The sequence below is a fragment of the Phacochoerus africanus genome, chromosome 16 (assembly GCF_016906955.1).
Source record: "Phacochoerus africanus isolate WHEZ1 chromosome 16, ROS_Pafr_v1, whole genome shotgun sequence".
Taxonomy (NCBI): Eukaryota; Metazoa; Chordata; class Mammalia; order Artiodactyla; family Suidae; genus Phacochoerus; species Phacochoerus africanus.
The window spans coordinates 55,430,657-55,444,982 of NC_062559.1; the positions used below are offsets into that span (position 1 = coordinate 55,430,657).

At 53.6% G+C, this 14,326-nt stretch overlaps 1 long non-coding RNA gene and 1 pseudogene across 2 annotated transcripts; one reads left to right on the forward strand and one right to left on the reverse strand.

The window, feature by feature from the left end:
• Positions 1-7,155: 7,155 nt before the first annotated feature.
• Positions 7,156-10,950, reverse strand: LOC125117724 (uncharacterized). 2 transcript variants are annotated; one of them, XR_007132700.1, is made up of 3 exons: positions 9,699-10,950; positions 9,220-9,352; positions 7,156-7,456 (listed from the first exon to the last, which is right to left on the reverse strand). It is a non-coding gene; the product is annotated as an uncharacterized LOC125117724 (long non-coding RNA). The 2 variants fall into 2 exon arrangements; XR_007132699.1 differs by having other exon boundaries at positions 9,516-10,950.
• Positions 10,951-12,241: 1,291 nt separating this feature from the next.
• On the forward strand, positions 12,242-14,152 carry LOC125117337 (zinc finger protein 398-like; annotated as a pseudogene).
• Positions 14,153-14,326: the final 174 nt, after the last annotated feature.

Sequence of the window (14,326 nt, forward strand, 5' to 3'; positions counted from 1 at the left end):
ATCGTCTTACAGATGAGGACGCTGGAGCACCTCAAGGTCAAACTGTTTGAGGTCGAGCAGCAGGCAAGGGCAAAGGGTACAGCTGGAGTTCAGGCCTAAGCAGTATGGCGTTTAGGGTCATGTTTTGTTTTGCTTTTTTTTTTTTTTTGGCTGCACCCATGGAAGTTCCTGGACCAGGAATCCCACCCAGGCCACCGCAGTGACCACACCAGATCCTTAACCCCCCAGAGACACGGGACACGCAGGAGTCCATGATCCCAACCCGTGCATGTTTGACCCTTTTTTTTAAGTGTTAATGCTTTATTTATTTTTTAGGGCTGCACCTACAGCACATGGAAGTTGTCAGGCTAGAGAGAGGTTGAATCGGAGCTGCAGCTGCCGGCCTGCGTCACAGCCACAGCAACTCAGGATCTGAGCTGCATCTGCCATCTACACCACAGCTTGTGGCAACGCCAGATCCTTAATCTACCAAGTGAGGCCAGGGATTGAACCTATGTCCTCATGGATACTAGTTGGATTCTTAACCCTCTGAGCCACAATAGGAACTCCTGATCCTTTTAAGAAGTGCTTATTTGCCATGCTTTGGTCAGTGTACAGGAAGCAAAATCTACTCTAGCAGGAGAAAGAGATGTGTCATAAAGAATTGAATGAATGGCTTATAGAATCGCTGAGAGGGCTGCAGAAACAGACAGTAGGGAGCGCTTCCAGGAACACCACGAGCAGCCCCCAAAACAGGCCTGCCAGGGCGCCCCAGCCCCCAGCATCAGAGGACAAGTTGGCACAGAGCAGTGTCAATGGCTCTGTTTTTTCTTTTCTGGCCGCCCTGTGGCATACGGAGGTCCCAGGCCAGGGGTCAGATCCAAGCCACAGTTGCAGCCTACACTGCAGCTGGGTCAGTGCTGAATCCTTTAACCCACGGCTCTGGGCTTGGGAGCGAACCTGCATCCTGACGCTGCAGAGACGCCGCCCACATCCTCTTGTGCCACAGCCAGAACCTCGGAATTGCTACTTTTAAGTAAACTTTGTGTAAGTAAAAATATATACATTTCTCAGCTTCTTTTCGCGTTCATTCTCGGGAGCACTAAATAAGGAAGGTTGGTGACGTCCGTGTTTGCATCAGGAGGCATTTTTGTCTCCTAAATATCACCCCAGTTTACCCTGGCTTCTCTCATCAAGACTTGGGCCATTAAAACTGCACCAACTGTGGTCCTAACAACAGCTTTCTCTTCCCAAACACAGTCCTGGGCGTGGAGCCGACTGTCACCTTACAAAAACTGGAAAGAAGTGCCTTCCTCCTTTGCCATCAGTGCAGATTTTGGGGTGATGAGAGTCGCCCTCACGTTAGTGGCAAAGATAAGCAGGGGAGAGAACGAGGCAGCCTCCGGGAGCAGGTGTCCCAGAGGGAGCGGCTCCCCGGCCTGTCTTTGCATTCGCCCAGAGCAGTGGTTCTGCAGTGACTGCTGTATCCATCCTGCCGTCGCTCCAGCTTCTGCGAACAAGGCAACAGTAGCAGAAAACCTGAGGGGCCAGACCACCCGCCTTGCTTATTGTACCAGATATCCTGCTCGTTCCACTCAGGTGTCTGTCCCGTGCTGCCCCTGCGAGTTCGGTGGAGAAGGAGGAACGTTTCATGTGTATCTTTCCCATGGCAGAGGGACACAAAAGAGGCACTTGAGTTCCCACTGTGATGCAATGGGATCTGCAGCACCAGGTCGCAGGTTTGATCCCCAGGTCGCAGGTTTGATGCCAGCGTCACAGGTTTGAGCCCCAGGTCGCAGGTTTGATCCCAGCCCGGCACAGTGGGTTAAAGGATCTGGCATTGCTGCAGCTGCCACATAGGTTGCGACTGAGGCTGGGGTCTGATCCCTGGCCCACCCAGGAGCTCCATACGCCACGGGGCAGCAGAAAAGTTTCATTTACCTGAAAGCTCCTCACTGGGAACTCTTCCTCCTGTGCCTGCGTCCAGTCTGCCGTCTTTTCTCACCATCGCACTGTCTTTTGTTTTCTCGATGCTGTCGTCCTGGACTCGGATTCTTATCTAGCGTCCAGATTGGTTATACGCAATTTCTTCCCAGCTTTCCTGCCTCCAGTACCAACCCGTCTCTGATTTATTCTGCACCCAGCTTCTAAATTAATCTTCCAGATGATCCAGTCACCTTCCCAGATACTTGGCTACTCAGAATCCTCGAAATCTCCACTGATAACAATTTCCCCAGGTTTTCACTTCCCTCTTCCACCTCCTCATCCATCTAAAGCCCATCAGCCTTCAAATTCCAGCTTCATGTTCCACCATCCCCGTGCCTTCCTCCCCAGCCTAAAGCAGATTTCTCTCCCACCTCCCATTACTGTGGCCCCAACATAACCGAGTTGTTTGTGTGATACAGCATTCCGTACCCGTGTCTTAGCTTCTCAGGGGAACTGCTCCTCAAAGGAGACAGATCTCTTCGCGTCTCCAAAGGCACGTGCTGCAGAGGGGCGTTCACCGCGGTCCCCGGTAGACCGAGCAAGACCTCGTTCTCCCTTTGGGCGTGGCGTTCTTCTCCAGAGGCAGGTGTTGGGGATGCTAGAGGGCAGGTAGAAGGAGGGCAGAGCCTTGCAAGCTTGGCCAGTGCCTATGATGTATGTTTCTTGAAACTTCATGCTTCCACTTTTTGTCTTTTTTTTTTTTTTTTTTTTTGCTTTTGAGGGCCACAGACACAGCATATGGAAGTTCCCAGGCTAAGGGTCGAATTGGAGCTGCGCCACAGCCACAGCCACTTGGGATCCAAGCCAGTCTGTGACCTCCACCGCAGTTCGTCGCAATGCTGGATCCTTAACCCACTGATTGAGGCCAGGGATTGAACCCGGAACCTCATGGATGCTAGTCAGGCTCGTTATCGCTGAGCCACGACGGGAACTCCCGGCTCCACTCTCTATAGTTCCCCTCTCTTGCTGCGGCTTTTCTAAAGCTGAGCCTATTGACTGTCACAAACCAGACACGTTGTAAGGTCCTGAGCTCCAGACACCAGGAATGCCTGAATAGGCCGGGTCATCCCAGGTCCATATATTCCAAGGAATTCAACTAAAATATCTTTTTCTACTGTGACCCTCCTGTTTTGCCCCTGTTGTCCCAAGTAGCCTCAACTGTCCCTTTCACGTTGATGTTGGCACATCACTGATGGGTTTTCAAAATCCCTCCGCTTCTCTTGGGCTGGAATATCATCAGATAATTTGTGATTCCCAAGCAGGACCTTTGGCGAATGTGAGCGGCAGTATGAGGAACTCCTCCCAGCCAACAGGTCTGTCAACCTAAGAATTCTGTCACCTTCCCTGTGACTCAGAGTACCACTGGGTCAATCCCACAAGTAACAGAGGAAAAAATAACGTTACCGGAAAAGCCGAACTGACACCAGGGTCCGCTGCTGAGGCACATCGTGTAAGTCGTGCCAGTTAAAAAACAGTCATGAATTTTCTGCCCAGCTCCACTTAGAAAGCCGTGCGGAATGTTGGAGGCTGCAGAGGAGAGAGGAAACACCACAGCTTCAAAACCTCTTCTGAGCCCCTGCTGCCGACAGAGCACATGACTGAATCGTTAGCTGATGAAATGAGCCCAGAGGGAAGGAAATGGGCCGAGCTGCTCTGCTTTCCAGGGTTGGGAGTTGAAAGGGAGGGTTTTACGGAACGGGTGACAAGGCAAAACCTGGCTGAGCAGGGACTTTTAAGAGGAGGAAAGTTCCTGGCGTGGCTCAGCGGTGATGAACCCAACTGGTATCCTTGCGGACGTGGGTTCCATCCCTGGCCCTGCTCAGTGGGTTAAGGATCCGGCATTGCCGTGAGCTGTGGTGTAGTCACAGATGTGGCTCGGATCCCACATGGCTGTGGCTGTGGTATAGGCCGGCAGCTGCAGCTCCATTTGAACCCTAGCCTGGGAACCTCCATGTGCTTCAGGTGCAGCCCTAAAAAGAAAAACAAAATTATCCTGGTTTAGGAGTTCCTGTTGTGGCTCAGCAGGTTACGAACCCAGCTAATACCCATGAGGATGCAGGTTCGCTCAATGGGTTAAGGATCAGGCATTGCCACAAGCTGTGGTGTAGGTCGCAGATGCAGCTCAGATCCCACAGTGCTGTGGCTGTGGCAAAGGCCCGCAGCTATAGCTCTGATTCGACCCCTAGACAGAACTTCCACGTGCCAGAGTTGCTACCCTAAAAAGAAAGGGAAAAAAAGGCTATTGCCTTCGGGATGGATTAGCAATGAGATGCTGCTGTGTAGCACTGGGGACTATGTCTAGTCACTTGTGATGGGACATGACCACGTGAGAAAATAGAATGTGTACATGTATGTGTAACTGGGTCACCAGGCTGTACAGTGGGAAAAAAATTGTATTGGGGAAACAATTTTAAAAAAGGAGAGTTTAGTATTCACTTTTGTGATGCAGTGATGCTGGACCTTCCACCTCCCGGGATGCTCAGTGAAGTCTGGCGCAGAAACAGTCACCCGTGAGTAGTGTTTAGAGAAAACAGAGGAGCTGCGTTCTACATCCTGGACGGTGAAGAGCAGAAAGAAGTGAACAGCGGTGGCCGGAGGCGAGAGCCTGACGCCTGGGAACAGCTGCTCAGACCCTCAAGTGACAAGAAGAATGTAAAACCCCTGGAATTTGCTAAAATGTTGGCAGAAGGCCAGTCTTCCCAAGGGAGGTGGATAAAGGCCCTGAGATAATTCACGTAAATGTCAAAGGACGGACCTCAGCCACGTCGAGTCACCTGTCCACGTCCACATGCATACAGTTCGGCTACAGAGGCCAATTTAACCTTCAGTCTCTTGGCTAATTTCACTTCAAAAACTATGCGTGTTTTATCACCAGGCTTTTATCCTGGTCCTCATACGTATCCTGTTTTAAGGACACATCCGTTCATTCTGGTTTCTTCAGTCTGCAGTCGAGGTCTGTGTGCAGAGAGGAGGATTTGTAGATGGTGCAAAGACAGTGACAGGAAGTCGCGACTGACAGATACCGGATATCATGTGCAGACGTACGTCTGGTATTCACACGACTGGGTCACTGTCCTGTCAGCAGAAATTGGCAGAATGTTGTAGATCAACTGCAGCAAAAAGAAAAAATGAAAAGAATAAAAATCACCTTGTGATATTTAAGAAGTCTGCCAAGTTGATTAAGGGTCAAATGTGAAAGCCTTTGGTTATGCTCAGAAAAGTTATTTGTTCGAGGACGGATCGGGAGAGCCCTGGTTAGTTGTCCAAATGGAAAGAGACCTCGGGTGAAAACCAGGAGTGGGTGTGTTATTTAATATCGCTCAGTCTCAGTTGCCTCAGGTGTAAAATGGGATGAGGATCAGAGCACCTGCTTCGAAGGATGCTGAGACCATCCATGAGGTGACACACGGAACGCGTCAGGTCACAGGCAGAGGAAGAGTTATGCGCACGCAGCCAGTGCCTCAGGAGTGCCAGCCTCCCGGATGGTCGTGGCGATGGCCACCTCTGCCGGGGTTGGTCTGTGCCCAACAGGTATGCAGAGGTGACAGCACCCCACTCCCACGATTAGGTCGTAAAAGACACCAGCCCTGGGGGAGGCAGACTGGGGCCGGGGAGGCACGCTTGGCGAGGCACCAAGGCCCCGCATAAGGGCGCCTGGAAGGGATGCTCCAGCGCCTGACAGATCTCAACTTGACTGAAAATTCTTGAAAGACCCGAGCTGGATTTCTGATCCTCAGAAACTGTGAGATACTTGTTGTTTGAAGTTGCTAGATTTGGGGATAATTTGTTATGCAGCAGTGGCTCACTGATGCAGCAAGTGCTTAGTAATCATTAGGCTGCTCGCGGTTGCAGGCCCACAAACACGGACCCGCCGTGATGCCTCAAAAAATCTAACGTGGAGTTCCCGTTGTGGCGCAGTGGTTAACGAATCCAACTAGGAACCATGAGGTTGCGGGTTCGATCCCTGCCCTTGCTCAGTGAGTTAAGGATCCGGCGTGGCCCATGAGCTGTGGTGTCGGTCGCAGACGTGGCTTGGATGCTGTGTGGCTGTGGCTGTGGCGTGGGCTGGCAGCTGCAGCTCCGATTCGACCCCTAGCCTGGGAACCTCCATATGCCGTGGGAGCAGCCCAAGAAATGGCAAAAAGACAAAAAAAAAAAATCTAAGGTGACATTTTCATGGACTGTTTGTCCTGCTCCCAGAAAGCAGTGTCCTCTGTTAGCAGAGATTTTGACCACCTAGGAAGGAGTGGTCGCATGGGGACAGAATTTGAAATCATACCGTGAAAGGAACATGGGAGGGGATGGGATGCACATTGTCCCCAACGGGAGAGTCGAAGGGGCACCACACTGCGTGGCACGATTTGCAAGGCTGCCATGTGCAAAGGGAAAGAAATGCATTCACGTTGCTTCGGAAGCCCAAAGGCTGACGTTGGCCAGTGGAAGTTCTGGCTAGAGGAGTGTAGCCTGAGAATGTTCGAAGGCCCATGATGTCAGCAGCAGAGGCCTGTGGCCACCCGCCTTGGGGGTCACGCCCCATAGGAGCCGGGCTCGGTCCAGCTGGGGCTGCAGCTGGCTGGACCCCAGGCTGCCCGTGAGAGGAGCTGGTCTGTAGAGCCTCGTTCTGCTCTGAGCATATCTACGTCCTCCAGAAACAGCACACTTGGTCAGTTTCTCTCGTGCCCTGCTGCTTTCCTACGCTCGGATCCCACGCCCATCTGCCATGTGTCAGAACAGCCACATCTCCGGCACACGGTCCGCTCCTCGTCATTATGCTCCCACGAGGTAAGGGCGTTGCCCTCACTTTACAAAGACGGCAGCTGAGACCCAAAGAGGGAAGAGTAACTTGCCTAAGACAGAGGTGGCAGGAGCTCCCGTCGCGGCTCAGCGATAGGAAACCCAACTCATATCCATAAGGATAGGGGGTCGGTCCCTGGCCTCATCAGTGGGTTAAGGATCTGGCGTTGCCGTGAGCTGTGGTGCAGGTCGCAGCTGTGGCTCAGATCCCACGTTGCTGGGGCTGTGGTGTAGACCGGCAGCTCTAGCTCCTTTTAGACCCTTAGCCTGGAAACCTCCATGTGCCAAGAGTGAGGCCCCAAAAAGACGAAGGAAGGAAGGAAGGAGTCAGAAGTTGTAAGCAAGTTCCCCATTTTCATGCCAGACTTTAAAAAAAAAACAAACAAAACACCCACATGCCATCCTGTCACAGAAATACGAGTAAGAACGAAAGATGAGGCTTCTGTGCTTCTGTTCCTAACTAAGTATTTTAAACACAGTAGGTTCTCTCATATACACACACACATGTGTTTCTGTTTGAGTCAAAAGTATCTATCCAGGCGTTTCCGCTGTGGCGCCATGGGACCGGCGGTGTCTTGGGAGCGCTGGGACGCAGGTTCCATCCCCGGCCCAGCACAGTGGGTTCAAGGATCCGGCATGGCTGCAGCCAAGGCATAGGTCACAGCGGTGACTCCGATCTGACTCCTGGCTGGAGACTCTACATGCCACCGGGTGGCCGAAAAACAAAAACAAACAAACCAAGTATCTATTAGCATCTCTGCTTTCAATTCTTGCTCCCTCTGTGGCTCAGCGGGTTAAGAACCCAATGTGCTGTCTTGGCCCGGGAGCTCCACATTCTGTGGGGCGGCCAAAAAGGGGGGGGGGGGGAATCCACATCTCTATCTGTCTATCATCTGTCTGTCTGTCTATGTAGACAGCTATAGCCATTTTTGACTCAAATGCTCTCAACAGAAGCTGCCATGGCTTTGCCAAGGGCTGGCCTCTCCGGGGCTCACGACTCACTAACTCCATCCAGAAGCAGAAGCAGGAGCAGGCAGTGGGAGAAGGATTCGACCTCGTGGTCCTCCATCCAGGGTTCATGAGACTGGCCGTTTCCCACGGGGTGCCACGCTGTCTGGTGGGCAACGTGGAAACCCCGAGAAGGAACGAAGCCCTTGGTGTCAGCTTGCTTTCCTCTCGACTCCTCGGTCCCGCCTGCCGCACCTTCGCTTCCTGCCACACAATGTCCGGGTGACCCGCTGCACGGCTAGGGTGCCGCTTCGAGATGGCTGGGGACGCATGGTGGTTTTTCTCCCCAAAGCACCTTCGCTTTCGTGTTTTCATACAATATAGAAAAATGACTTTAATAACCTCAGAAGCTGGTAACTGGCCGTATCCAGACTCAGGTTTTATGACTATAATTTTTCTCTGTGGCTACAAAAATAATGGGAACCTTACTTTTTTTTTCAATAACAAATGATAAAGTTTCTGAATGGAAAAGACATGTTGGCTTCAGGAGGATTGAGCTAAGGTTTTTCCCAGAAATGCAGTTAAGAGTCCATTTGAGGTCCCATTCAGAGGAAAGAACCTCTCTTCCTGTAGCTCCAGAAAATTCTTTATGGTGACTGTGAGTGACCCAAATTGCTTCCTAGGTACTCACCTGGAGCCACTGGACGGGAGTCAGTGCCACTCAAACCACACAGATTGAGTGGAGAGAAGGCTGGCTTAGAGGAGGCATTAAAGTGAATGTATTTTTTTTTTGTCTTTTGTCTTTTGTTGTTGTTGTTGTTGTAGTTGTTGCTATTTCTTGGGCCACTCCCGCGGCATATGGAGGTTCCCAGGCTAGGGGTCTAATCGGAGCCGTAGCCACCTGCCTACGCCAGAGCCACAGCAACGCGGGATCCGAGCCGCGTCTGCAACCTACACCACAGCTCACGGCAACGCCGGATCCTTAACCCGCTGAGCAAGGGCAGGGACCGAACCCGCAACCCCATGGTTCCTATTCGGATTCGTTAACCACTGCGCCATGACGGGAACTCCTGAATGTATTTTTAATACCTTTAAATAACCCGTGTAAAGCCACTTAAAAAAAACCTCTCCAAGTATTTTCCCCTCTACATCCTCGCACTTCCAAGACCACTGCGTTCTATGGAGTATGCTAGGCAGTAGGGTTAAAATATGAAGAAAAGCATTCCTGGGAGCTCCTGTTGTGGCTCAGTGGGTTATGGACCTGACTAGTATCCTTGAGGATGCAGGTTCGATCCCTGGCCTCGCTCAGGGGGTTAAGGATCAAGCATTGCCACGGGCCGTGGTGTAGGTTGGATCCGGTGATGCCGTGGCTGCGGTGTAGGCCGGCAGCCGCGCCCGAGATTCGACCCCTATCGTCTGGGAACCTCCATATGTTGCAGATGCAACCCTAAAAAAAAAGGAAGATTGTTCCTGACTGCAGGAAACCAGAGGGTCTCTCAGACAGAAACTGACCAGGTAAAGAACCCCCCGAAGTATTTCCAAGCGAGGTCCTCTCTCCCACTGGGTCCTCATCCACTTCGGAGTCGGTTCCAAGCCAAAGAGGTGCGGTTCGCCCGGGCCACGCAGGCAGTCCTGCTTGCTCCTCCTGCCAAATCACAGGACAGAGAAGGAAGGTCTGGGGATGGGCGCGCCGGCTGCTGTGCTTTCCCGGGGGCCCTTCCCTCTGAAGGGCCCTGCCGCCCCCGCAGACACGGGCTCTCTTAGCCGACGGAAGCCCGTGTGCACGTGAGCCTCCCCTCTGCGCTCACCTGCCTTCCCGAGATGGAGGTGAGTGGATGGGGGGAGGCGACCCAGACTCCAGGAGGAATTGCCCGGGACTGTGGACCTCAGAGCCGTCGGCTCAGCCTTGCCGGCCCTTGGCTGTCATCCTCGTTTGTCTTTGTCCTTCCCTCGTTCCCATTTTCCTCTCCGCAATTATGCCAGGAACCAACCTGAGGCCTCCACGCAGAGCCAGCCGGAGGGAGACCCTCAGACAGAGGGCAGGCAGGGCCGGAGGGAGCGAGAGTGCCAGCGGCCCCGCGAAGGAAAGTGGGAGAAGAGGTGATTCAGTCCTTGTCTCCTCGTCCCGGTCGGAGAGGATGGCTCCGAGAAGGTTGCAGGGCTGGGGCTTCTAGAGCCTCTCGGTGCTAGAGCAAGAGCTGTGAGTTGGTCCTGGGACGTTTAAATCGAGCTTAGAAATTGCCGTATCCAAGGCCTTCCCCTATCCGCACCACACGTCTAAGGGCTGTTGAGGGGGTGCCCCGCTGCTCAGAGACGCTGAGGGGCTGGGGGTCTGCGTGGTCCCTCAGAGGTGCCCTTAGCTGGACGACCGTGACGACATCCAGCTGGAGCGAGGCCAGGGATCAAACCTGCATCCTCACGGATACCAGTCAGATCTGTTTCTGCTAAACTTCAAGGGGAAATCCAAGTTCTTTTATTTTTTTTCTTTCCGAAAGAATCCCCAAGACCTGAGGAACTTGCAAGTATGATTCTCCCCACGCTCAGCGGTCAGGAAACAATACCATGCGCCATTTAACAGGCAAAGGTTGTACGTCTTGGAAATAACACAGAACTGGGAAACGGAAAAATGTTTCTGAACAGTCAGATCTGTGTTTAAACTGACCTAACTTTGTGATTCTGGAAGTGTATTTGCTTTTTTCAGTTTTGTTTTTTATTTTCTCGGCTGCAATGTGCAGCTGCTTGATGCGGGATCTCAGTTCCCAGAGCAGGGACTGAACCTGGGCCTCAGCGGTGTAAGCACCATACCCTAACCATTAGACCACCAGGGAAGTCCCATGTTTTTTAACTAACCTTTTTAAAAAGTTTTTGGTCAGTGTTGCTGTGTTTTAAACCAAACTTTGATAATATGGCATTTTCATTATAAATGCTTCCTACTGGCAATTTACTTAACCTCTGTGGGCTTTCTCTACTTAAACATAGAAAATATTACCTGCTTCATTATTTCATTAAAAAGCTGTGAGAGAAAAAGGTGAAAACACTTTGAAAGTAAGTCTGCTAATAAAATGAAAGGTGCTATTGATTCTAGATTTTCAGGCTGTCATCTCCGAAATAAGAAATTGATTTGTTTTAAAATGTGCTCATCAGAAATAGTGAATCAAACTGAGTCTATCATGTAAAAATTCATACATTGGGTCATTTTGGAGTTCCCGCTGTGGCACAGTAGGTTAAGGATCCGGAGTTGTTTCTTTGATGGCCTGAGTTTGATCCCGGGCCCAGTGCCATGGATTAAAGATCCAGCATTGCTGCAGCTGTGGTATTGGTCACAGCTATGGTTCAGATTCAGTCCCTGGCCTGGGAACTTCCATATGCTGTGGGTGCTGCAAAAAAATTGGTTTCATTTTCAACTAATTATTTAGATGTTATATTCATTTTTAAATTTTTATTTATTCATTTGTTTTTGCTTTTTAGGCCGCACCTGCGGCATATGGAGGTTCCCAGGCTAGGGAACCTTTAATCGGAGTACAGCTGCCAGCCTCCACCATAGCCCCAGCAACGCGGGATCCGAGCCGCGTCTGCGACCTACACCACAGCTCACGGCAACGCCGGATCCTTCACCCCCTGAGCGAGGCCAGGGATCAAACCCACAACCTCATGGTTCCTAGTCGGCTTCATTTCCACTGGGCCATGACGGGAACTCCTAGATGTTACACGCATTGTTTAAAGGCTGGCTTTGTTTTGTTGTAATGGTTAATGAGAGAGAAATATTTGGGCAGAAAGTAATATTGAGCAAACCAGCAGTATTTCCACTTTCTGAGTCGGGCCCTAAAGGCCATTCTCTTCCCCACAAGAGCCCAGCATTTCGACATCGGATGTTCCGTCTTGGGTTAAACAAGAGGAAGAGACTGTTGGGTGCCCCGCAGGGGCCCAAGGAGAGTGCCATGGGCACAGGCACCTATGCCAGTGAGTGCTGAACCCCCCAGAGCCAGCTTATGCCAGGACCCCTGAGAAGAAACCACAGAGGGAGTGGGCTCTAGAGGCGAGGAGTGGGTGAGGAAGGAGGAAAAGAGGGAAAAAGAGGCACGTCCAAGCCAGTTAGAAGTGCAACTGGAAGCAAACCAAGGTGATTTTTTTAATTATTATTATTATTTTGCTCTTCAGGGCCGCATCTGTGGCACATGGAGGTTCGCAGGCTAGGGGTCGAATCAGAGCTACAGCTGCCAGCCTACACCACAGCCCCAGCAACGCGGGATCCACGCTGCCTCTTCAACCTACCCCACAGCTCACGGCAACACCGGATCCTTAACCCACTGAGTGAGGCCAGGGATCGAACCTGTGTCCTCATGGATCCTAGTCAGGTTAGTTACTGCTGAGCCACGATGGGAACTCCTAGGATAAATTTTAAGTGAGAAAATCCTCCTACATGTGAAAACAAATTAGAATGGTCAGAGGAAGAAAAAGAAGTGCCACAGGTGGACCAAAAGGACGAGGTTGGGGGAAAGAGAGGACTGTTCGAGGATCAGGCAGAAAGGACAGAATGAAGGTGGGGGTGGAGGGGCAGCGTCACTGGAGAGGCGCCAACAGGAATGTTCATGAAGGCACTCCCTCGGGGAAACGGCGGCAGGAGGAGAAGCTGTTTCCACCACATTTAGCACCGCCTGTAGTTTGCCATCTGGACGGAAGAGACTCTCGAGGTCAGAAGAGACACGATCATTTATGCACCTTAATGCCACCTGTTTCTCTTCTACCCTCTGTGTTTAGACCCTGGAAAATAAAAAGTAAGAAAAATAAGACCGTTTCTGCTCTTCAAGAAGTTTACACTGGGGACGCAGAGATCAATACCAGGCACGCCTTTTATTAACGTCGGGGACGAATGGGATGGGTGACTTAGGAACGAGAACTAAGTCTGAAGAACATGAAGTTCCTTTTAGGTGAGGTGCTTAGAGACAGCCTAAGGGAGGGCGCGAAGCTGGAACTGGCCTTGGAAAGTCGGCCGATGTGGTGGCTGTGTCCTGTGTCCCGGGAAGAAGGAAAGAGGTGCGGTCTCCAAAAGGGGGCGCAGGATAAGCGAGGCTCTATAAGCAGAAACGTGTCCTTTATTTCTCAGGAAAGTAAAGAGACAGCCGAGGGTAGTGAAGGACTTACCTGGCAGAATAGAAAGGAGTGGGGTTCATGCACACGCGACGTTAGAGCTTTTGTCACAATGGGCAACAGAGAGCATTTCAAAGCAGAGGCGAAACACTGAGAGGGGTGCTGGGAAGGCAGAAGTCAGGGTTGGTCCTTCTGCAAACAGGGCGCCCTGGAGAGGTTCAGCGGCGACCGCTCCGCCGAGGACCTCAGCCCTCGGCGACTTTCTCCCCTGAGCCGGTGAGGAGCTGGGAGCGGCCGTCTGCTGGAGCTGGTCAGGGATACAGGAGAGCTGACAGGTGTGAGGCCTCTCTTTCCGACGGGCAGCTTGTCACCAAAGCTGAGCGCCTCGCCAGAGCCTCCTTGCGCCCTGAGGTTCCTGTCCCCTTCTCTCCTCCACGGGCGGCAGCCGCTAAGGATCCCTCCCCAGGCGTGGCTTTCGAAAGCCAGCGGCCCGCGCCTGCGATGCCCTTTGGCCGTCCAGCCACCGACCTGGCCGAAGCCGCGGAGAAACAAGTGACTTTCACGCAGCTGGGCAGCCACCCCCTCGCGCCCCCGGCGGGGAGCAGGTGTGGTCAAGCGCCTCCTGCGGCAAGAGCCTCAGTCGGAACACGCTGCCGAAGCGCGAGCGAGCCCCCGGGGCCCGCGCCCAGTGCCCCCAGCACCTGCCCCAGCAGCCCCCGCCGGCCAGCCGCCCGCCCCCTGCCCGCCCCGCACTGAGGCGCGGCGGGGACTCGCCTACCGTCTGCGGGACCCGCCGCTGCGCCCGCGCCCCCGCCCCTGGCCCTGCCCCGCCGCCCCGAGCCCTTCGCCGACCAGGCGCGCCGGGCAGCCCCCGGCGTGCCCGCGCCAGCGAGCGGCCCTTCGCCGCGCAGTGCGGCCGGCACTTGGGCCTGGAGCTCGGCCTGCTGCGCCGCCAGCGGGGCCGCGCGCAGTGCCGCTGCCCGCAGCTGCATCTGCTTCCACGGCCCCTCGGCCCTGATCCGCCTCCAGAGCATCCACACGGGCGAGCGGCCCCACCGGTGCCCGGCCGGCAGCAAGAGCGACCAGCGCCAGGAGCGCCTGCTCGGGCCCCAGCGGCTGCGCACCAGTGAGCCGCCCTGCAGCCGCGCGCACGGTGCCCGGCGCTCCATCCGCAAGCACCACCCCAGGCAGCACCCGCGCCTCCTCGCGGCCCCACCCCTGCGCCTCCTGCGGCCGCAGCTTCCGCTGCAAGCGGACGATCAAGGACCACCTGCGCGCAGGCCACGGCGGAGGCCGCAGGGCGATTCGCGACCCCTCGGGACAGCCACAGGCGCCTGGTCCCCGGGGCCCCACCTAATTCGGCAGGACGCCTCGGCAGGGCGTTAGCACTGCAGGTCTAGAAGCCAATCAGAGGCCAATCAGGGGAAAGGAGTGGAAGCCGGGGTTTTGTAAATCCAGCCCCGGGGGAAAGCCCGGAGCCCCTCCACCCCCGCAGCCCCTCCGCTGGCCTGGAGACTTGCTCGAGTTTGAA